This window comes from Anastrepha obliqua, chromosome 6 (assembly GCF_027943255.1).
Source record: "Anastrepha obliqua isolate idAnaObli1 chromosome 6, idAnaObli1_1.0, whole genome shotgun sequence".
NCBI lineage: Eukaryota > Metazoa > Arthropoda > Insecta > Diptera > Tephritidae > Anastrepha > Anastrepha obliqua.
In genome coordinates this window covers 15,328,043-15,351,118 of record NC_072897.1, presented here as the reverse complement: position 1 = coordinate 15,351,118, position 23,076 = coordinate 15,328,043, and the positions used below count along the sequence as shown (strand labels likewise).

At 34.4% G+C, this 23,076-nt stretch overlaps 2 non-coding genes across 2 annotated transcripts; both read left to right on the top strand.

Annotated features, from left to right (window-relative positions):
* Window positions 1-2,750: 2,750 nt before the first annotated feature.
* Window positions 2,751-2,950, top strand: LOC129251101 (U2 spliceosomal RNA). The gene has a single exon (XR_008582914.1). It is a non-coding gene; the product is annotated as a U2 spliceosomal RNA (small nuclear RNA).
* Window positions 2,951-16,121: 13,171 nt separating this feature from the next.
* On the top strand, window positions 16,122-16,320 carry LOC129251100 (U2 spliceosomal RNA). The gene has a single exon (XR_008582913.1). It is a non-coding gene; the product is annotated as a U2 spliceosomal RNA (small nuclear RNA).
* Window positions 16,321-23,076: the final 6,756 nt, after the last annotated feature.

Genomic DNA, 23,076 nt, shown 5'->3' with positions numbered 1-23,076 from the left:
CATAAACATACCAATCAAGAAAATAACTTCAAAAGAAATTCGTATAGCAATTGAGACAAAAATTGACGTAAATAAATCCCCAGGATATGACGGAATCACAGGAAGGATTCTAAAGGAGTTACCTGACAAAGCAACTCTGTACTTAAGAAATGTATTTAACTCAGCATTACGAATGAAGTATTTTCCACTGCCTTGGAAGGTTGCTGAAATCATCGCAATACCCAAACCCAATAAAGATGCCTCTGAAGCTTCTTCATACAGACCAATTAGTTTATTACCATCATTATCTAAACTTTTTGAGAAGCTTATACTTGACCGCCTTGACCCCATTCTACAGGCGCGAAACTTATTTCCCTCACACCAATTTGGATTTCGTAAAAAACACTCAACAATAGAACAGGTACATAGAGTAACAAATAAAATATTATCAGAAATTGACAAAAGAAATACATGTGTTGCTGTGTATCTTGATGTAGCGAAAGCTTTCGACAGCGTGTGGCACAAGGGTTTAATATTTAAACTTAAACAGTATCTTCCACTCGACTACTATTTGTTAATGAAAAGCTATTTAGCAAACAGATTCTTTTATGTGAAATATAGAGACAAATACTCTAATATTCAACTCATGGAAGCCGGTGTACCTCAGGGCAGTGTACTAGGGCCTGTACTATATGTGCTGTACACAGCTGATATTCCCCTGCCTGCAAGTATCGACATGATAGCAACTTTTGCAGATGACACTGTCCTATTGGCAACTCATAAAACCTTAGAAGCAGCAACAAACAAGTTACAACAAATTTTGAACAAAACACTAACATGGTTTAATGCTTGGGGTATACAAATCAATAGCGGCAAAACAATTCATGTAGTTTATTCCAACAAGAAAGTAAGACACAAGAATCTGACAATAAACCACTCACAAATCCCAATAGACACCAAAGCAAAATACCTTGGAATGACTATTGACTCCAAACTTCTATGGAAAGAACATATTACGATGAAAAGAAATGAGGTAAAAAACAGATTCCGACAACTATATTGGCTACTTGGCAGGCGTTCGAAACTGTCATTGCTGAATAAAATACTTATATACAAAACTGTGATTGTGCCAATCTGGGCATACGGCATAGAAATCTGGGGTACTGCAAGCAAAAGTAACATTAACATTATTCAACGACTACAATCAAAAATACTCAGAACTATAACCAATGCACCTTGGTACATCCCAAACGAAGACATTCATCGCGATCTCAACATCGAAACAATAGCAGAAATCATCCGCAAACGCAGCACAAATCATATTGTCCGTTTAATGAACCATTCCAATAATGACATGCGACAACTCCCAACAGCAGAAAGGGCAAACTCTAGGCGGCTCAAACGACCAACCCCAACTCAGCTGATAACTAGAATAATTTAAAGCTATGCACATACCTACACTTGTAAACTCACACAACAACTTAACCCAAATGTAATATTGATAATGATTAATGTTATAAAATCCAAGCTGCAGAAAGAATTACTTAGTGTCATACGACAGGTGTAATTAATAAAGGAGGCAAAAAAAAAAAAAAAAAAAAAAAAAAAAAAAAAATTTTGGAGTTACGCGAAAATATTAGATCTTTTTCTCTCAACTCTTCTTAACATTAAAAAACTTTTTACACATTTTAAAAAACGTTTGAATTTTCTGAATCCGAATTAAAACCATAGAGATGTAATCGTTTCTTCCGGTCCTAAATCCTTAGTGGACATCAAGAGGTGTATTCACAGTAAAAATAAGCAATAAAATACCATAAAATACTGAAGAAACCATAATGACATTTTTACAAAAAGGGTACCTTATCTTGTTACATAACCTCAAATGTAGCAAAAAAATTGTTCTCTTAACAAAAAACTCATAAATTAAATTGTACATAACCCTAACACATTTATTAAAAAAAAACGCATATTCATTGTCACGCATACAATATGCTTTAAGTAATTCACTATAACCGCAATCGGGGGCAATGCGACCAGATGTTAAAAAAAAGTAAAGCTAAATAAAACTGAGTGAATTATTGAAGCAATTATTAAAAAGCTTATATCTTACATAACTATAAACATTACATATTAATTAGAACAAGTTAGAAAAATGTCATGAAGAAAGAACTAAAACTCCGAAACTAAATAAAAAAGCTAAATCAAGTTACGAAAATGGTAATCAGGCCATACTGGTGCTAAGACGACGTGACTCATTGTCAAATTCGCTGAGAGCAACGTAACGGTACCACGATAGGCGCCATCTCATTATTCTTTCCATTATGATATGGCATAATAGGAGAAACTTATTTTTTGAAGTGAAAACTTCTTTAGAATCGTTGGGAGTGATTTGAGAAAAAGTGAAACGAAAAAAGCGACCTTCTTGGCTACGAATATTACATATAAACGTAGCGACGAACTAAATAACTTTTAGGCCAGCGCCGACGGCATGGCGCGATAGCCGAGCGGTTAGCAATGTGAGCTTCCGATCCAAAATTCTTGGTTCGAATCACAAGAAAAAAATTTTTTTTTTTTGAAATTTGCATTGTAGGACATTTCTGATTATTTATTGAAAACAGTTTTTTGGCTTTTCTATTTTTGGTTTAGATACTGAAAGTCAGTTTAAGTGAATCGGTATAAATATTTCGTACATTAATTTTTGTGAACGTGTAATTCTCAAAAGGTTTATTGGAAAATGTATTGACAAGGTAGTTTGTTGGTTGTGTATGGTTATGGCTTCTCGGCCTTATGGCTAAGATCAAAGTGTAGTTCTTATCAGCTTAACATCTGATAGATCCTCCATCCTCCATCGGAGGACAACAAATGTTAAACTGATTTTTGGAAATGGGCGGAGTGTTTTAGGGGCTTGCTCCACCTCTGCCACGGGTTGGCCCGGTATTGCAGTACCCACCGGGATTTCGGCCTTGAATAAATACAAGAAGAAATATACTAATACATTTAGCTTTGGTGGGAAGAGACATAAATTTTTATATGAATACAAGTAGACGAAAATGGAATTTTTTTTTTTTTTGAAATTTGCATTGTAGGACATTTCTGATTATTTATTTAAAACAGTTTTTTTTATTTAAATTTATTATAGAAGAAAATTGAATTTTTTCCATGGTGAATTCATACACTAAGCTAAGTAAAACGTTTCGTAATTCAATTTTGTGTTGACATCCAAATGTACACGGCGGAAGAAAAATATAACAAATCAGCTGTGTTATTGCTACCACCTTCAATAGATTCGCCTTGATTTTTCATATAAAAATTATACATATCATCACTTGTGACAACTATACCCAGTCGGTCGACAGTGTGTGAATCATCTTTACATTCTGCAAGAATACCCCAACCTGCGCAGCGCACAGTAAAATCGACACAAAGCTGAGCGCAGAGCACAATCGTACAAACACACTAACGTACATACATACATATATACGCTCGAATACATTTTCTTACTGTGCTCAGCCAAGGCTGGTAGTCATGCAAGTTAATACCCTACTCTGGTAAGCCGCATAACGGCAAATATATACAAAAATCTAGAGTAAGCAATATTTCTTAAAGCTTGCATAAGCACTAATCGGATGATGAAATAAGCTCATCCAATAGTGAAATATTTACTGTAAATATAAACAATTATTTGTTAAGGATAGAATTACAATAAGCAATACTTTCTAAAGCTAGCATAAGCACAAATTTATAAACATAAACAATTATTTGTCAAGTACTTTTTAAAGCTAGCATAAGCACAAATTTATAAACATAAACAATTATTTGTCAAGTACTTTTAAAGCTAGCATAAGCACAAATTAGAGGATGATGAAATAAGCTCATCCAGTAGTGAAAGATTTATTGTAAACACAAACAATTATTTGTTAAGTATAGAGTAAGCAAAAATTTGGTATAAAAGAAATAACGTAAGAATAAAAGATTCACTTCAAGTTTGACTTTGAAAGCAATCGTGTTGTTTTATTTTTTTAACGCTCACCCGCGTTATAACTTTAATTGGCGATCCTGCCAGGAGCATCAACCGTAAGCAAATACCTCGTGCGAGAGGGCATACGGTCGGTGATAATACAATAAGTACCCCACGAATCGGGCGAAAAAACAAATAACACATTTTGAAGAAAAGTACCCCATGAATTGGGCGAAAAAAAAAAAATTTATAAATAATAAAAATTTTCGAGAAATTTAAAAAGAAAAAAAAACAACAAAGTTGAAGCAGAAGAAAATTCTCGCTGGACCACAAAGCAGAAGAAAATTCTCGCAGGACCACAAAGCAGTAGAAAAATCTCGCAGGACCATAATGCAGTAGAAAAATCTCGCAGGACCACAAAACAGAAGAAAATTCTCGCAGGACCACAAAGCAGTAGAAAATTCTCACAGGACTACAAAGCAGTAAGGAAGGAACAGAAAAGCAACAATCAAAGAATCTAAGTACCAGCAAAGGACGACACCAGAATCAGGAGTATATTAATGTAAGTTAATTTATCATAATAATAAGAAAAGAAACCCGTAGAAATATGGTAAATGGGAAATAGTTCAAGTACCCCTAAATACGTGCGTCTGTATTATTGCAGTTACTGTGGCAATAATCACAAAGAGTCTAAGTGCCCACATTTAAATAAGAAGATAGTGAAAAAGTGTAATTGAGTGAAAGATTTATCAAGATTTTTTTATTTATACACTGGACGATATAATAGTTAGATTTGCAAGAATGGCAGTGAATAATTTATCTGCGGAAGATATATTAATAGCTACTCACACCGCAAACTTACGTATTGAAATAGGTCAACTCAATAACCAAATTAGGGCTCTGACCACAGCTTCTCAGGTAACTGAGTATCGGACTCAGACTATTGACGATGCATTAATGTGTAATGAAACCTTGGATATAATTCGATCTTTGCCCGTGTTTTCAGGTAAATCATATGTTAGTTGGAGAGAGGCTGCAAAAAATTCTATGAGTTTGTATATTGAAGGTAGCAGAAGATACTTTGGCGCACTAACTATATTAAGAAATAAAATTGTAGGAGATGCGAATGATATTTTGACTAATCATGGGACTGTATTGAATTTAGAGGCCATATTTGCTAGATTGGACTTTGCATATGCTGACAGACGACCAATTCATGTAATTGATCAAGAGATGAGTATTTTAAGACAAGGATCAAAATCCCTAATAGATTATTATAATGAAGTAAACCGTAAATTAACTTTATTAATTAATAAGACCATAATGACGCATGGTACTAATTCAGAAATAACAAACCAACTTAATATTAAGAATCGTGAAACTGCTTTGAGGACATTTATTACCGGTTTACGTCCTCCACTTAACCAGATACTTTTCACATTGGCTCCAGTCGATTTGCCAAACGCTTTGGCTAAGGCTCAGGAGCTTCAATCAAACCAAATGCGATCAGAATTCGCATTGCATTTTTCTAGAGCTCGAAACCAAGGAAGTAATGATAATGGAAATTATCAAAATAATTTTAGAGGTGATAAAAAAATGGTGTTCCAAAATAATTTGAGATATCCACAAGTAAGACAGAATACAAATGTAAATTTAACAAAGCCAGAACTCATGGATACTTCATCTTGTAATGCTCCTGTGGTGCAACGAGGGATGTTTGCAAGATCACAACAGGGTAATGCTTTCTCTGGAAATAGGTTTAATCCACCGATAAAAAGAAATGATAATACAAACTTTAGTGGTCAACCACCTGCAAAGGCTCAGAGAATCAATAATATTAGTGAAAATCATTTTTTAGGTCAAACTTCCACCTGCCCTACATATTCCGGACAGATCTGCAAACCGGAAAAGTAATGAGGATACTAATAGATACCAGTGCTACTAGTTGTTATATTAGAAAGGGAGTGTATGACAATGGACAGGTATTAGCAATTAAGAAGAGGGTAAGGACTATTCATGGTTCGACCGTCATTGATTTGTTTCATAACGTACATCTATTGGGATGTATGGAAAGATTTTATGAAATAGATAATTTAGAAAGTGATTTCTTGATAGGATAGGAATTTCTTGAAGAAGATTTTTTTTTTTTTTTTTTTTTTTTTTTTTTTTTTTTTTTTTTTTTTATTTCTTCCATAAAATATTACACCTGTCGTTAGACAATAAGTAATTTGATTTACAAAAAGATGGAATGAGAGTGATATTGAAGGGCCAATGCCCCCAAGCTCATTTAGAAGAAATATATACATATTATTTAAAAACAAGTGGTTAACAATGACATATACGATTAGTTGACAATTGATTACATGTATTTTGCAAGATCTGTTGGTGTTTGACGGTTAAGCCGACTTTGGGTAGATTTTTCTTTATTTGGTAGTCTTCTCATCATAGGATTTGTGTGCGTTAATAATCTATTTATGTGTCTTCTGCTAGCGCTTTGTATTGTTTCATCAATAGTATCGATGTCAAGGTCGCGATGAATATCTGCGTTAGGTATGTACCAAGGTGCATTAGTTACGGTCCTAAGTATTTTAGACTGGACTCGTTGAAGTATACTTAGATTACTTTTTGCAGCAGTGCCCCAAATCTCAATTCCATATTTCCAGATTGGAGCAATTATCGTTCGATAAATAAGTACTTTATTTTGCAATGATAGATTGGACTGAGGTCCAAGTAGCCAGTACAATTTCTTAAAACGATTTTTAACTTCATTTCGCTTTTTCTTTATATGCTCCTGCCAGTTTAATTTCGAGTCGGTCGTAATACCCAGGTATTTCGCTTTGGTGTCAATATTCACGTCAGAATTACCAACGCTAACTGGTTCAATGGTTGTCCTTCGGTTTGTGTAGTTTACTTGTATTGTTTTGTCAGCGTTAATTTCGATGTTCCATTTTTTGAACCAGTTTAATGTCACATTTAATTCGTTTTGTAAATTTTGTTTTGCGACTTTTATATCTTTATGAGATACCATGAGGACTGTGTCATCCGCAAATGTTGCAATCATGCTGTTTTCTGACTTCGGTTCCGGTAGATCAGCCGTGTACAATAGATACAATGTTGGTCCTAAGACACTGCATTGGGGAATGCCTGCGTTCATAGGTTGAATGTCGCAACATGCGTCGTTGTATTTAACATAAAAATTCCTGTCTTTGATGTAACTCTAAGCATAAGGTAAAAGTCATTAGGTAGTTGTGTTTTTAATTTATGGAGTAACCCAGAGTGCCACACTTTGTCAAAAGCTTTAGCTACGTCGAGGTATATGGACATGCACACTCTTTTTTTATTCAGGTCATCATTAATTTTGTGAACTACTCTATGAATCTGTTGGATTGTTGAGTGGTTTTTCCTAAATCCAAATTGGTGTTGGGGTATCAGATTCAGCTTGTTATAATAGGATTTATCTGGTCAAATAATATTTTCTCGAAAATTGTTGATATTGTCGGTAGTAGACTGATTGGTCGATATGATGTCGCTAGTGTAGCGTTTTTGTTAGGTTTCGGGATCGCTATAATTTCAGCTACTTTCCAGGTACTAGGGAAATATTTGAGACTTATAGCAGCGTTGAAAATATTTCTTAGATAAATTATTGCCTTGTCAGGCATATGCTTCATAATTGTTCCCGAAATTTGATCGTATCCAGGCGATTTATTGTTCTTTAGAGTTTTTATTAATTGTTTTATCTCCGTAAGTGTGATTTTTTTAATTTGCTGCTTATTCTCGTTTGCTGCATAAGTAAGATTTATGTCGTTATTATTATTTTCAAAAGTATCTTTAAAATGTTGAGCTAAGACCGTTGCTTTTTCTGAAGAGGTTCGGGCCCATTTCTCTTTAGTTGTTTTTATTGGTGGTAAATGTATTGTGGCGCCCACCACTTTTTTCGTCGCCTTCCAAAGTGTGTAGTTTGAGGATTTTGTAGCGTCAATATTTTTTAGATAATTGCTAAGTTGTTTGTCTTTTTCCTTTTGAAGTAGGTCTCTTATATCTTTTCCCAATTTGTTTAGCTTTTTCTTGTCGTCTGGAAATCTTGTTGTCTGCCATTTCTTCCTTAGCTTTCTCTTTTGTTTTAGTTTCTTTTTTATCGTATCAGGTATGTAGTCATTTTTTACTTTAGTTGGTGGAGAGGGTGTAGATTTACTAACTGCCTTAATAGTTTTGTCGTTAAAAAAAGCTATAGCTGTCTCAATTTGATCGCCTGTTTTCAAAGATACTTTTGTGTCTAAATATGATTCCAAAAGCTCAGTAAACGCATTCCAGTCTGTACGATGATTATAAAGTGGTGGATTTAAGTTTTGTTGCGGTGGTTGTTGGGTTCTTAGTATAATTGGCAAGTGATCAGAGGAGAGCTGAAGACAAGATTGGATTAATTGATTTCATGATAAAAAAGTCAAGTAAGTCAGGTACTTTCTTAATGTCAGAGGGGCAGTAAGTGGGTTCTCTGTACTTATATAATTACAATTACGCGCTCTGATGGCGTCAAGTAATGCTTTTCCTTTCGTGTTTGCTAATCTTGAACCCCACATCATATTTTTTGCGTTATCATCTCCTCCGGCAATAAATCTAATATACTTCCAAGTGTTTCAAGGTAGTTAGCGTATTGTGTTGTTTTGTTGTTGTGTTTCGGAGGGCAGTAAGCAACTGATATGGTAAGCTGGCCTAGAGTGTCATTTATTTGTATCGTCGTTGCTTGCAGATGGTCCATTTGATATTCTTCCATTTTGTTAAACGTAATATTTTGTTTCAGTATAATAGCTGTTCCGCCGTATGCTCTGTTGTCAGGGTGATTGGTGCATATTATTTTGTAGCCGGGAATACTAACGTAGCTTTTGTCATTAAAATGAGTTTCTGACACCAATAGTATGTCAATGTTGTATTGGTCAATAAAAGTTTTAGTTTCAAGAATATGTTGATTTAGTCCGTTTGCATTCCATAAGGCTATTGTCATTTTATTTTGCTTGTCCATCGAATTTGGTGACCAGTAGTGTGATTATATTCATCATGTTAGTCATTTGATTGATGAGCTGGCTCATCATTTTTTTAAGTTCTTGAATATCATCATTTTGAGGGTTAGGCATACCTGTGTTATTATTTGTAGCTTGTGCTGCTACTTGTGCATAGGTTGATAATCCGATTCTAGCGGGTTCGACTGTGTTTTCTTGTTGCGGCGGCTTCAGTATCGGAGTCTGGAATTCCTTTTTGCGTAAAGCTGGAAAACGTTGCACCCTCAGTGATTTGTATACCATACATCCTTTATAATTGGCTGTGTGTTTTTCGCCACAGAGTGCGCATTTTTATGCGGGCCTGCACACTTTACACAGATTGGATTTTTTGTGCAATAGTTTCTAGTATGCCCATATTTTTGGCAGTTGAGACATTGTGGAAGAGACCTTATTTGACGTGGGGGCTCGAATTTTACCTTACAATGCAATAGATTTGTTATATTGTATATATCTTTGTTGTTAGTATTTGTTTTGATTTCCAGTGAGAATAAAGGTAGAGGTTGTTTTGAGTCGCTTTTGAGGATGTTGAAAATATTTGTTACATCATGACCGTAATCAGCGAGTTCAGATTTAATGTCATTTATGTCTGTAGAATGATGCATATTGCGCAGAATTACTTTAAACACTTTTTCTTCCTTTGGTCGGAATGTATAGTATTGAGTATTTCGTTCTTTAAGTAGTTTTATTGTTGCTGAATAATGCGTTGATTCCTTCGTTTGTATCTTTATTTCATTGTTCTTAAGTACTTTTAGTTCATAGTTATTTTGTATACATTCATTAAGAGCTTTGATAAGAGTGCCTAATACTTGGACTTTTTGTACATAGATTGGTGGTGGCTTTGGGCTTTGTTGTTATTGAACTAAGAGTTTGCGTCTCTTCTTTTTCATTCTCTTCTAATTCGTTCTCTTGATCCAGTATATCAAATCTATTCTCTGACGGTGGTTTACTCAGCCAATATATGAGCTGTTGTTGTTTTGAGGACAATTTCCTTGTTTTCTTGTTTGCATTTATTTCTGCTTTTTCTGGAGAACTGCGTAAACGCTTGGGTTTTTGGCTTTTCTTTGAGTTGTTGGGTTGCTCAGCAATAGATGTTTTTAGTGTCGTGCACATAATGGACTTTGCGTTAGTCGCTGATGATGATACCGTGGTTGTTATTGCTGAGGCTGTCGTGTCGTGCTGGTGTTTGTTGTGAGTGTTGCGAGAGCAAGAGTAGCTGTTGTTGCGGAGGATGTTGCTGTGGTGGTGGTCTTTGTTGAAGATGTTAGTAGAGCAGCTAGAACATTTTCAGTTATAGGAGGAGTGTGGATTTGATCACTTTCTTTGTTAGGCTTATTCGCGTGCGAGAGTACGGCATTTGGTCGGACCGCAAGCGGTTGATTATTTAACAAATTGTTTACACTGTGAGAGCGCCTACGCTCGCACGGAGGAGAGCGTTGGACACTCATTTGCAAATATGCACTAGTTTAGTTATTTATGTTTTTTTTTTTTTTTTTTTGTTTTGTTTTTTGGTTTGGAATGGTAGTTGAATGTCACAAAGCGCAACTTAGCGAATTAGTTTGGCACTTTTGATATTTAGAGTCACTATCTCGTTAATTTATCAAATATGCGGATATTTTACCGGGATTTGGTAGCTATTTCGCAGAGCGATTTATAAACACGTCCGTTCACTTCAAGTTACACTAGTTAGAGCTAAGATTGATATGGAAAAGGAGTTAATTAATTATGGGAACGAATATTCAGAAAAATTACGGTTTTTAAGTAACAATGAGGATAGTTGTATAGGAAAATCAGGAACAAAAGTAAAATCTTTGGGACACAGAAGTCCTAAAGCGCCCGCAGAAGGTAATACCGGCAATATAAAAGAAAAAAATGAAAATTCAAAGAAGGAATGCTTTGGAAATACAAAAGTTAAATCTTTGGGACACGGAAGTCCTAAAGCGCCCGCCGAAGGTAATACCGGCAATATAAAAGAAAAAAATGAAAATTCAAAGAAGGAATGCTTTGGAAATACAAAAGTTATCATGGGACAAAATTGTCTTATGACGCCAGCTGATGAGTCATACCAGCATAAAACAAATAAAGAATTAACTTTGGAGGAAGAAACCTCTAAAGCGCCCGCTGAAGATCTATCCCGCAATATGTTAAATAATTTTGAAGTTGAAAATTTGGAAATGAGGAATAAATTTTCTAAGAAATATAAAAAAAATATTGGTGAAAGTGAAGGTTTTAATATTCCTCTATTGAGAGAGGATATTATTAGAATTATAAAGGAAACACATAACAACATTGACATGGATTTGCCTTTCAGGACAGACATAAAAGCGGAAATTAGAACTGAGGATGACAAACCCATATGGTCGAAGCAGTATCCGTATCCTGTGTCTGTAAATAATTTTGTTAATGAGGAAATTGGAAATTTACTAAGAAAGGGTATAATAAGGAATAGCAAAAGTCCTTATAATTCTCCTGTTTGGGTGGTTCCGAAAAAGGGAATTAACGAGGATGGAAGTCCTAAACTAAGGTTGGTCATAGATTTTAAAAAATTAACTGAAAAAACAATATCAGATAGATACCCCATGCCTAATCCTGAGGTGATACTTTCAAATTTGGGGGAATCCAAATATTTTTCAACAATTGATTTAGAGTCAGGATTTCATCAGATTTTAATGCTGGAAGGTGATATTGAAAAAACGGCTTTCTCAGTTAATAACGGGAAATATGAGTACTTACGGATGCCATTTGGGCTAGGGAATGCCCCTAGTATATTTCAGAGAGCAATGAATGATATTTTACGTGAATATATCGGTAAATTTTGCCAAGTGTATATCGATGATATTATAATATTTTCGAAGACATTGACAGAACATATTCAGCAGTTAAAACAAATAGTTGAAAGATTAAGGGAAGCTCATATGAAAATATCTCTTGAAAAATCAAGGTTTATAGAAACAGAAGTTGAATTTCTGGGATACGTAGTATCTCATAAGGTTATTAAAACAGACCCAAAAAAAGTGGAAGCGATAAAAAATTATCCCATACCTAAAACTTTACGACAATTAAGGGGTTTTTTGGGATTAACAGGATATTACAGAAAATTTATTCAAGATTACGCTACAATAGCTAAGCCATTGACAAAGCACTTAAAAGGAAAAAATGGAGGAGTATCGCAGCATGTATCAAAAAAGACAAGGATTGATCTTGACCAAGAAGGTATAGCCGCTTGTGAAAGGTTAAAGGATGTATTATGCCAATGCATTGAATTATCGCAACCTGATTTTAATGAAAAATTAATTTTAAATACCGACGCTTCAAATGTAGCTGTGGGGGCTATATTATCACAACGAGGAAAACCCATAACATTTATTTCAAAGACCTTGAATTCAACCGAGCAGAATTATGCAACTAACGAAAAGGAGCTTTATGCTATTGTTTGGGCATTGAAAACATTGCGACATTACCTTTATGCTGTAAAAGATTTAGAAATTTATACGGACCACCAACCGCTATCGTTTGCGATATCTGAAAGAAACCCTAATGTTAAAATGAAAAGATGGAGGGCATTTATTGAAGAATTTTCGCCAAGAATAATCTATAAACCCGGAGCAACAAATGTTGTAGCAGATGCACTATCGAGACAGCAGTTAAATAATTTAACAGAATCGAATAATGAAATTTCAGAATCGGAGGATTCATTTGCGAATACACAGCATTCAGCCGAGAGTAGTGATGAAATTTCAATTAGGGAAACTAACAAGCCATTGAATCACTTTAAACAGCAAATATTAATAAATCAAGGTGCAAAAATTACCACCCAAGAAAGAGTTTTAATCTTCGGTAACACTAGATTTTTAATAGAATATGATAAACCAGAAAATATAATACCTGTTCTTTCTGAACAATTAAATCCAAAATTGGTTACAGGAATATTTTGTACGTGTGAAGTGTTTTCCAATTGATGTCACGAATAGAGAGGACCAGGTAATATTATAGAGCAAACACATGGTAGAGCACATAGAAATTATAGGGAAAATTTGGCACAGATCAGGGAGCAATACTATGGGCCCCAAATGGTGAAGCAATTTAAGCAATATGTTAGAAATTGTCAGATATGTAATAAGAATAAATACGATAGACAACCCAAAAAGGTACCAATTGGAAGGGCACCAATTCCAGAGAAAGAAGGTGAACAAATTCATATTGACATTTTTTACGCTCAAAAACTGAAATTTTTAACTTTGATTGACTCTTATTCTAAGTTCTTGATAGTTAAGCATATTGAAGATAAGACAAATTTAATCGAAAAGATTTTGGAAGCTTTACAGGTATTTCCGGAAGTAAAGAGAATTACAGTGGACAATGAACCAAGTTTTGCATCGGCTCAATTTAGATCATTTGCTAATAGATGTAATATTGAAATATATTATTGCGATCCAAGACATTCAGTAACTAATGGTCAGGTAGAAAGAGTGCATTCTACTCTCATTGAAATAGGAAGATGTTTAAAGGAGGAATTGAATTTAATAAGTGATTTAGAATCCATTATTAGAGCAGCTCAACAATACAATAAAACTATTCATTCGACAATTAAAGAAAAACCGTATGAGGTGCTTTACAATAAAAAACCACATGCAAATATAAAAGATAAATTAAAATCGGCACAGGAAGTTATGTTGAAGGTACATAATAAAAGACGAAAAGAAAAAAATTATACTCCATGTCAGACAGTATATGAGAAAGTTATAGGTGAAAGGAATAAATTAAGACCGAAATATAGGAGACAAAAAGTAAAAGAAGATAAGGGAAATAAAATAATAATTCAGAAACGTGACAGAATAATTCACAAGGATAATATTAAATCTTAATATTTACAGAATGAGATTGGTGCTATTTGCAGCATTCATATCTTTCGGGATGACGGACGTTATTGATTATACAAGGGAAGACTATGTTTTAATAGAAGACGGAGATGTTTTATTATATGAAGATTATGGGGATATTTTTCACATTGCAAATATAACTTATTTTGCGAGTTTATTGGAAGAAATGAAACAACAAATGTACAATAGGAATGAATATATTCATGTAAATGGAAGTAAGACAATGCGTAGTGATTTTGAAATGAAATTGAATACGAATTGGAAATAGAATTAATGGAGACATTAATAGAGCAATTGCAGGAAAAGGATCATAGATTTACAAGAGGTATTAATGAGTTGGGAACATTGTGGAAATGGATAGCAGGAACACCGGATCATGATGATTTAGTATTAATAACCAATAAATTAAATGAATTAGTGGAAAATAGTAATAAACAGTATACCACAAATTCACAGATGTTTAAAGCTATTACGCATTTAACTGAGAGGGTTAAAGAATTACAAGGAAATGCACATATTAGAATGATGAGTAAGCGTAGGAATAGTTATATCATTAATGAATTACAGAATTTAATACAAACTATAACTTTGGCAAAGGTAGGAATTTTGAATCCAGCTATTCTGCACATTGATGAGATAAGAAATATAACACGACATGAACACGGACGAATAACGATTACAGATTTAATAGATGATTCACAGTTTAAAGTAATTCAAAATAAAGAATTAATTGTAATATATATAAAATATCCCAAGGTATCGTATGATTGTAAATTTTATGAAGTTCGGGCTATAGCGCAGAGAGATGGTAAATTGATAATTGAGGATCAAATAGCGAAGTGTGGAAATGATTATGTAAATGTAAAAGAATGTAAAGAAGAAATAAAAAATACATACTGTAAAATTGAAGAAAGGAAATCTTGTTTGTCGAAAATTTTGAATAAAGCAAGAACCAAATGCAAAAAATTAAAAGAGAAAAATAAAGAAATAGAAGAAATAAAACAGGGGGCCATATTAGTTTCTGGAACGCATGTAATTGATGAACGCACATTAGATGGAGTTTATTTAATAGTTTTTAAGAATTATACTATAATTGATAATGTTACATATGAAAATATTGATGAAAAAATTTGGAATTATGTAAAAATTAATTATATTAATAACTTTGAAATAACTGAATATGTTGAATCTACAAATGAATACTTAAAAGTTGAAAATTCGAATGTATTAAATAAAATAAAACAGGAAATTCAAAGAAAACCGATTTGGTGGTCACTTACCACAGTATTGATAGTGTCATTGTCTTTTTATACAGTTTATAAATTAATAAAGAAAATATATGTCAAAAAAGCAATAAAAAGTAAAAATATAAAAGAAATGTTAATGAGTGATATTGATTTGACGATTCAGAATATCACCGATATATATTCGAAGACGGGACGCTTCGATTTAGAGGAGGGGGAATTAATACCCTACTCTGGTAAGCCGCATAACGGCAAATATATATAAAAAGTTAGAGTAAGCAATATTTCTTAAAGCTTGCATAAGCACTAATTGGATGATGAAATAAGCTCATCCAATAGTGAAATATTTACTGTAAATATAAACAATTATTTGTTAAGGATAGAATTACAATAAGCAATACTTTCTAAAGCTAGCATAAGCACAAATTTATAAACATAAACAATTATTTGTCAAGTACTTTTAAAGCTAGCATAAGCACAAATTAGAGGATGATGAAATAAGCTCATCCAGTAGTGAAAGATTTATTGTAAACACAAACAATTATTTGTTAAGGATAGAATTACAATAAGCAATACTTTCTAAGGCTAGCATAAGCACAAATTTATAAACATAAACAATTATTTGTCAAGTACTTTTTAAAGCTAGCATAAGCACAAATTTATAAACATAAACAATTATTTGTTAAGTATAGAGTAAGCAAAAATTTGGTATAAAAGAAATAACGTAAGAATAAAAGATTCACTTCAAGTTTGACTTTGAAAGCAATCGTGTTGTTTTATTTTTTTAACGGTGGCGATATGAACGCACAAATGCACATACACAGGCACGAACATGAAATCAAACAGCTCGCCGTTGCTTGTTGGCTTTTCTATTTTTGGTTTAGATACTGAAAGTCAGTTTAAGTGAATCGGTATAAATATTTCGTACATTAATTTTTGTGAGCGTGTAATTCTCAAAAGGTTTATTAGAAAATGTATTGACAAGGTAGTTTGTTGGTTGTGTATGGTTATCGCTTCTCGGCCTTATGGCTAAGATCAAAGTGTAGTTCTTATCAGCTTAACATCTGATAGATCCTCCATCCTCCATCGGAGGACAACAAATGTTAAACTGATTTTTGGAAATGGGCGGAGTGTTTTAGGGGCTTGCTCCACCTCTGCCACGGGTTGGCCCGGTATTGCAGTACCGCCGGGATTTCGGCCTTGAATAAATACAAGAAGAAATATACTAATACATTTAGCTTTGGTGGGAAGAGACATAAATTTTTATATGAATACAAGTAGACGAAAATGGAAGAAATTTGTAAGTCTGTTTCTTCGGTCCGTTTGGGTATTTTTTTTGACAACATCGAAACCAAAGCATTTGTATCATATTTTATCTATCATAAGCCACTCATATCATTTGTTGAAATTGAAAACATTGAGGATGAATAATAATAAAATGAAGAAAATAAAATATGAACTTTATAGCAATATTATAATGAACCTATAATTATCCCGCTCCTAATGCTGCTTTCGTCTTATTCTCTCTCAGTTTGTTTTACGGAAGGTTTCACTTCTATCGCGTCTAACCCTTAGACTGGTATTTTTTTTTTTTTAGGTTTCCTTATTATGTGTTTTTTGGTTTTATTTATTCCTTTAGTTTGATTATTTTTGTTGATTTAAACTGTATTGCGATCGGCCATATTTTGGTTAAAGCGTCTATTTCGCTGGTTGTTGTATTTTTATTATTTCTTTAAGCACAGATATATGGTATATATTGGAATGTTAGAAAACAACGTCCGCACTGATACACATATATTGACTCATTTCATTTTATTTTCCAGTCTTTGAGCCATTGAGTTATTTCATCAAGTCCTTTTTGGAGTTTAGGGGAAGCGACATCAGGGAGAGAGTCAATTGCGAGTAAGGCGGTGTCATCTGCAAAAGCTCCAAGGAGAATTTCTTCAATAACTGGTAGATTGTGAGTGTGAAACAAGTAGAATATGGGACCCATAATACTGCCTTGGGGTACACCAGTTAAACTTCCGCAGAGCTGAGATTGTTATTCAGTTTGTTTTACAACAAATTTTCGATTTTTTAGGTAGGATTTGATAAAGATATAATAATTTGTGGGTAGAGTAGCCTTCATTTTTCAGAGTAAGCCGCCATGCTACACACGGTCAAAGGCCTGAGAGGTTTTGCAACTTCTTCAGTTCAAATGCTTTGTGAATATTATTCACGAGTCTATGTACTTGTTCGATCGTACATGTGTTTTTCTAATGCCGAATCGGTGATTTGAGATTTATTTTCGGTCTTCAATTATTGGCATAATTTTTTTGAGAAATAGTAACTCCAAAACTTTTGAGGTAATAGGCAACAAGCTGATGGATCGATAAGATTCCACTTTTTCGGTGCTTTTTCCGGATTTAATGATCATTTTTATGGGTGCAATTTTCAATTGGGAAGAAGCAAAAACAGTTAATATTGAGGCATTGTATATATGCGTAAGGAAAGACATTCCTTCTGCTGGGAGTTGCTTTAGTACTTCTCCAGTGATGAGATCATATCCGGGGCTTTCTTGGTTTTAAATTTTTTTATTGCTTTTTTCACTACGTTTTTGGAAAATCTGTTTAAGGGTGGGTCCATCTGGTGGATGAGCTCCAGGGTGTCTTGAAGTGTTTGAGAAGTAATTAGGAAGGGTTCGATATCATTTGGGGTAAATACTCGGGACGGGCAAATGTTTGAGAGAGCAATCTTAAAAAAGAGGATGCATCGAGATTAGTTGAGAGTTACATTAATTTTTGAGAAGTTTCTTGAGTTCTTGTGAAAGCGAGTTCAGAGTTTTTATGTCTCCAGGGTGTCTGGTTGGTTGCCAATGCTATCTCACCCGTCTTTTTTCTATCAATTTTTCTTTAACTATGCGAGATATCTGTGAGTGGTGACGCTTCGCTACGCAACGTGTGGATTTCCAAGCTGCTTGCCGAACGCAGCTCTACAGCTAGGATACAACTGCCCAGAAGTATTTCTAATCAGTTCTACTTATGTAAAGACATCATGTGACAAGTGAGTCAGCTGAGTATTTATTCAACGTGATTTGTACGGGAGAGTGGTCGGAGGAAAATTCATAATATGAGTTACAGGTTATTTCACTAGCCGGAATACCTTTTGCAAAAGTCGATTAAATCGGGTATTTTATTTGTGTCGGTCAGCCAATATGTTGTAATGAGATTCAATTCTGTTATCGCTGCTAACAGCTCGCGATCTTTTTGGAGAAGAGAGTCTATATCCGCCCTGCTGGTGTTTGTCGTAATAGTCTCCCCCTGCAAGGAATCTGTTGCCAAGGGAAGGGTTGAGAAGAATTTTTCATATTCCTCAGATTTTACAGCATGATTGGGTGGGCTAAAAACTGATGAGGTTACTAGGAAGTCTTGCGGGTTTTCCACAACTATGTTCGTGGCTTGGATAACTTCTGTGAGAATAGCAGAGCCAGCATGCGCCTTTTTATGGGGGAGAATGAGTTTTATTTTGGAGAATGAGTTTTATTTCCAACATGTACTTAGAGAGCCCATTAGCGTTCCAGAGAAAAATATTCATGGGTTTGAGTGGCTTAATTTTTGAGTTGTGAGGGCAACGAGTAGGTTCATTATTGATGAGCCTTGTTGCAAGACTTGTTTGAGAGGTGCGATCATTTCTCGCATTTCACTTGAGGACTTCGATGCTGTTTCTCTGGACTGAGGGACTGAGAATGCTCTTATATTTTCTGGGGTATTTTTAGCAATTTGGGAATACGAAAGTGAGCTAAGGCTGTGTATGGGCGCTTGAGTAGCAGGAATGGACTTTGATGAATTTTGAGCGACGGGTGTTGCGTTCTCATTCTCTTTTCTCGTTGGTAGGTACCTGAACTTCTGTATATTTTTATATATCATGCAGCCTTTATAATTTGCTCTGTGATTTCTTTCGCATAAGGCACATTTGACGTCGCCTGTTTTAGTCTTGCGTGAGCAATTTAAGAATCCAGCGATCGAGCTCCAGCATCTTTAATGCAAATGGGTTTTCTGTGGTAGTAAGTTTTTGTGTGGCAATTTTCGAGTTAAATACATAGAGACTTGATCTCATATATAACTTTATTGTCCGGGCTGGGCGTGACCTTTTTGCAATTCTGTGCTTGATGTTGTGTATATTTGTCGCTGTGTGGCTGAGATCTTTTAGCTCTTGAGATATTTCTTCACCGTCAATAGATCCGTGCATATTTTTGACAATTAACTTGAAGTTTCAGTCTTGTTTCGGGCTATACGTATAAAATCCGGTGTATTTTTGCTTCATAAGGATAACTATTTTTTTTTTGGCTTCAAGGAATGGATGAATGTATATTTACTTACTCATTGTTAATAAGCTTCAGATCGTAAGAGCCAGGAGCATTTTGTGTTAAGAGCTTTATCAAACAGGTAATATTGTTGACTTTGTCAACAAAAATTGGAGGTGGCTTCGGGAGTTTTTCTTCTTGTGGCTTGGTTTTTGTTTTTCATTTTCTCCTTCTTCAATTTCAAGGCAGAGAAACGATTTTTAGAGGACTCGGAGCTACCTAGCCAATAGTGCTCGAGTTTTGCTTGTTTTTGATATATTTTTGGCTTACCTGGGATATCACGTGGTCTGCTTTTGGGGTCAATAGTTACCCAACCATTACCTAGAGTAGATTTACTGGTTGAAGGTGTTAGAGAGAAACTATGCTGTTGATTTAGGGGAGGTTCATATAGAGAGGATTTGGGAGTGGTTTCTTCGATTTTCTGGATGTGTAGCTGTTCTTGCATAAAATAATTTTCTGTTGCGTGATTTGTTCTTGATATTCCAAGGGTTTTGACAAGTTAATATTGTATTCCCGGGAGAAGAAGGGGTTATAAGCAATGGTTGCTGTTTTGGTATTGTAGGACTTGCTGTTGCAGCTGCTGTTCCAGTTAATTAAAGTTAAAGCATCAACATGCTGCTGTTGTATTTACTGTTGTTGCTAATCTGGCAATTTGGAAAATTCCAGTTCAGATTTCATAAAATCCTTCTCAGAATTCAAGGGCGACGTGTTTGCCTACCTCGCTTGGCGCACTGCTGCTAATTTTACAATGAATTATTATGAAGGAATAAACATACGAGTATTATATTGCTATGGAAGTTTTCACGAACAATATTACAGATTCAGCTAACACATCTCTGTCGAACTCAACTCTGTTGAATATCCTAACAATACCTCAGTATGGTCAGGCTCCTTTGAATAATCATCTAAATTAATGTACTTAATCAGACCATAACAATAGGCCAATTCGAATGGAAGCTGATAGTAGTATCCTTTCTATTCGGCAACATACTAACTTATCAACTAAAAATGTCTTTCAAGAACAAAATAACAAATATATCTGAAAACCAAATCGCATCACCATCAAACACATGCCAATCGATCACCATTTTCTTAAACACAAAGAGTAAACTATTGGGTTGGGGAATACGTTCATAGCGTTTTTCCGAAGACTTCTATTTAAACAAAATACAATAATTATATCAATAATGCTGAGAAGCAATTTGAAGGTGACTTTCTTTGTTGAGCGCGGGAGGCACCTAGGCTCCCAATTCTTCAGTAAATCCCATTGAATGAAGGTGATTGAGATTCGTTTTATGATCGCAGTTCATTTTTTCCGCCAATTCATGACTGGTTTGGCGACCGTTTTCCCTAGAAAGTGATTTGAGACGTTCTTCATCGAATTCAGAAACCTATTACACCTTCTTCGTACACGTCTCAAATGTTTCGGGCAGCTTTTTGACCTGGATGAAACATAAAGAAGTGCAGGTGTCGAAAGTGTTAGTTTTTGCCTCCTTGGTATTCCATTTCTAAGTCTCAAAACTAGTAAAAAATTAAATACCTGAAAAATACAATTAACATAAATCGTTTTGTAGAGCAGAAAAAGTTCCATCGAATGAATACTTACTCTTTGTCAAACAATAAACAAATCGTTGTAAAATAAAAGAATACATATTTAAAAACGCTATTAAATTATTCTCCAACCGAATACATGCCGTTTAAAATAGAGGCCAGTACTAATGAAGTAAACATGGACGGATATATTACGAATTCTCCTCAGGAGAGCGATGTACATATATAAAACTGATTGTGATTTTTGCGAAAGAGATTACAACTCTGGCGAAAGACGTGAAGATATTGACAGTAATTTCACGAATGAAATCAACGTTTTATTTTGACATTTATTATGAAAAAAAAACCAATGGTGAGGAGCTACATATATACGTATTTCAACGACTACGGGTGCATCCAAAAATTGTCAAGTCCATGGACAAGCCATTTAAACTTAAATCAATCAATGGCGTCAATCTGATTTATAAAAATGTTTAATAAATAGTTAGGATTATGCCTCAACTTTTTTTACTCACAAATTTAAAAACCTTTAACGGTATCATGCTCCTAGCATTTTCCAGCGAGTTATCGACGATGGATTTCGTGAATACTTACGAAAATGTTGTCATGTTTACATGGGCCAATTACATTAAAATGGGATAAACCAAGTTTCCCAAGCTTAAGAGATAGCAGGAATGATAGTTTCGTTGGAAAAATTAAAGTGTTTTAAAACGGAGGAAAATTTGGTTTCATGAAATGGTTTCCGAACATGCCCAAATAAAGTAAATGACAAAGCTTCAAACACTCTTCGCGCGTTACGTTCCTGCCTTGGCTTATAGGGATATTATCCAAGATTTGTGAAGGACTATACCGGAATTGTAAAGCCGCTTACATAGAACCTGAGAGGGAAAAATGGAAATGTTGGGGCGAATAAATTGAAAATCGTCTTCATAGAACTAGATGCCGAAGATATAAGTGCATTCGAGAAAATCTATATATATAAAAAGAAGTTACATTTCCTTGGTAATCTTATAACTCAAGAACTGCCATACCGATTAACACAAAAATTTTAGGGTTCTTTTCTATCTTTGACGAGGTGGTTTGTGTGAAGTTTGATTGAAATCGGTGCAGCCGTTCCTGAGCTATGAGATTTTATGTGAGTAATGATTTCCTCTCATACGAAATGCCTGTATGGGAAAAACAACAACAAATACACAGCCGCTTATGAGCGTTTCTGTTGTACTGTTGTGGTTGTAAGTGTATTATGTTAATATTAATTTTGGACGAAAATATTATATAATAAAAACTGGAGCATTCAAGGAACTGGAAAAACATTTTTAACTTTATTTATAATATTTTAGCATAATTTCTTTAGCGTAGAAAATTGAAATGGGAATTAAAGAATCAAAGTTTAATTACAAGTTTTTATCCGCTCTTTCACCTTACCTGTATATAGGTGACCACCACAATCAAATTTTAAAAAAGTACGGAAAAGGCTATTGTGACATTTTTAGAAAGTATGTTGAATGAAAAAAATCAACTAATTCAACTGTTTAAACATTTTACGAGTTCTATAAAGAAAACTTAATATGAAAAATTTCTTGCGATATAAAAAAACATTTTATGTATGGTGGTGCGAAGCCCACTGGGAAATGCTAAAGGATGCATGGTCTACAAAGCCCTACAAATACAAAAATTCCCCTCCGTCCGTAAAAAAGAACTATCAGCAACGCCAACGTCATCCACAGATCAGTATCAGAACTCTGGCACAAATAAACAAATAACCTCTGGAATATCGTACGCAGGAGCACCTACCAAAAATATGCCTTCATCAACGAGCTATAAACAGCATTCTCCCACAACTAACACTTACCCGACGCAACAACAAGACGACTTACAAGAATTGAAACAAATGATGAAACAACTAGTTGCTCAAATGACCAACATGATGAATATCATAACCTTGCTTGTAACTAAACTTGATAAACAATAAATTAATAATCGCTATGTGGAATGCTAACGGACTATACCGCCACTTACTAGAATTGAAAATATTTTTAACCGACAATGCAATTTATATCATATTCATCTC